This window comes from Rhagoletis zephyria, unplaced genomic scaffold (assembly GCF_001687245.7).
Source record: "Rhagoletis zephyria isolate East Lansing unplaced genomic scaffold, Rhagoletis_zephyria_1.1 Rzeph_scaffold_35078, whole genome shotgun sequence".
NCBI classification, from domain to species: Eukaryota; Metazoa; Arthropoda; class Insecta; order Diptera; family Tephritidae; genus Rhagoletis; species Rhagoletis zephyria.
Window position 1 is genome coordinate 1,144 of NW_016192133.1, and position 2,332 is coordinate 3,475.

Here is a 2,332-nt window from a genome sequence, read left to right on the forward strand (position 1 = left end):
TGACGCACAGCTGCACTTACCGTCACTTTGTGTCTTCATACAAGGGGAAGCCTTAAAGGCCACGTTCAGACTAAAAAGAAACTGATATTCTTATAACACTGGCGAGGCGAGGCGAAAATTTCTGGTGGCAGAGATTTGAGCACTTGTGTCTTTTCAATGCTATATGATAGTACGTCACCATTACCTTTGTTGAAGAGATTCTATAATGTTGAGTTCCCTGAGGTCGAATGCTTGTGTTATTCCAGCTCTGAGCTCGGACTCACGCATTGTCGAATCTTCACTGAAGGCTCCAAAACTGACTCTGAGTCAGGATCTGGGGTCTTTTACAAAGTTAATGGGGATAAGCTTCACTTTTCTCTTGGGCAATATGCCCCGGTCTTCTAGGCTGAGGTATTTTCAATCCTCAAAATCATGGACTACATATCTGAATTTAAANGTCACATTTTTTAAGAGCTTTGAGCTTTGGGAATATCCTAGAAATGTAGCAGCAGGAATCCACCGCAACCAGTAAGGTTTTGAAAGGGGTCTACGGGGAATAAAAGATTGGGAACCGTTGCGTTAAACCGATGAATGGGATAAAATAATTACACTATCTGCGCACGTTTATTTCTATTGCGTATGTATGCATGAATGTACATACAGCGTGACAATAACGCGAAGAACAGATTTCACTAATAGATATGCAATTGAGAGCGCGACAATGATCGTTGCTGTGAGCGTTACACCATAAACAAATGCGATACATTTTTTTTTTGTGAGCGCCAGCAGTTCTAAATTGGCAAGTGTAGCGATTGGAAGCTTAATCAAATGAATGCCAAAATTGTTGAAATTCTGAGTGCTGAAGAATGCGAAAAAATCGCTAGAAATACGCTTAAAGTGAAAAAAGATGAAAGTATTAAAATTTATAGTTATGCCCTTGAAAAGGGGCCGAATGAACTTGTAGGCTTCATGGGAGAATATTACAAATTGCACATTCGAGTGCAAGATGAGGTAAGATGATTACGAAGCTAAGCTAAACAAGTGTGCTATGGTTCAGGTAATCACAAATTCATCACATTCTCTTACCAACAGCGACTGGGAGCGAGTGATGGAATTAAAGATTTTTGTTACTTCGTTAAATCGGTGCCCATATCAAATGNAAATATGGTAAGTGTTGAGTCTGTTATGAAAAAAAAAATAAATAAATGAAAATAAGCAAAAAATATTACTTTTAACCCACAAAACTTTTGAATAGCTTCTACGAAATTATATCCCGAGTGCTATTATGCCCGCAGAGATTTGTTGGTGCTCGAAGATCTCGCAACGCCTACTTTGGGTTATCGGCACTTGGAAACAAATGAGCTATATACGCATAAGCATCGAAAGTTATTTCTTACACACTTAGCACAGCTACATGCGGCCAGCATTGCCTGGGAGGAAAGAGAGGGTATAAATATTGGCGTAAAATTCGAAGATTCGTTGTTCGAACTGATGCTGACCACTGAAAATGAGTGGTATATTACGGGAGCGAAGGTGAGTGCCAATGAGAGATACGCCTTTGCAAGGTTAGAGAATGATACTTATTAAAGCTGAAATAAATGCAAAAAAAACTTAGTAATGATCTACTCACTCTTATCTAGTAATGATCTTAGGTGCACTGGAAAAATAGGGATAAAAGCCAGACCCGAAGAGCTGTTGATATCCTACTAGGAGGGCTAAATAACTTCAGAAAGTTTAAGCCAGAGATAGGTCCATGTAGTTCTCTAACCCTCTACATAAATAAAACTATTGCTTAGATTAAGCTAAGATGTCGTCGATGTAGTCTTGATATCGAAGCTCGGAGGCATATCTACTCATTGTTGATGCTCTCTATGTGTACCAGGAGGTTAGAGTTTGTGTATGAGCCCTCCGTCTACCTGATAAAATTTTTCTCCGAATCATTTTTAAAGAGCCTTAATGACTTATTTGTTATCCTCAAGGATTCTCAGAATTTCCAGGCTGTTACGTTATGAATAAATAACTTTAGTTCGGGAATGCAAATAAGGCACCTCGCTTTGCCTCTACAATGGTTAAAACGAATGTAGTAGTGTGAGCCGGTGGGCATTGTTTTAAAATTGTATGAGGAATAGAACTCTGCATATCATCTGGGAAATAATAATCCCCACATTTTCTACTTTCAGGGTATCATTTTCCTCGCAAAAAGGTACGAAAAATTCCAAACACCCGAAATACAAAACTTGATCGATGAAAAGCTCTATGCGCTGCTCGTAGATGTGAAAAAGTATACGGAACCCTCCGCGCGCATGCGCAATGTATACTTGCATCGGGACTCTTGGGAACGAAACATTTTCTT

The 2,332-nt window shown here is 39.3% G+C and overlaps 1 pseudogene; it reads left to right on the forward strand.

Moving 5' to 3' along the window:
- The first annotated feature begins 807 nt into the window (after positions 1-807).
- Positions 808-2,324, forward strand: LOC108354330 (uncharacterized; annotated as a pseudogene).
- Positions 2,325-2,332: the final 8 nt, after the last annotated feature.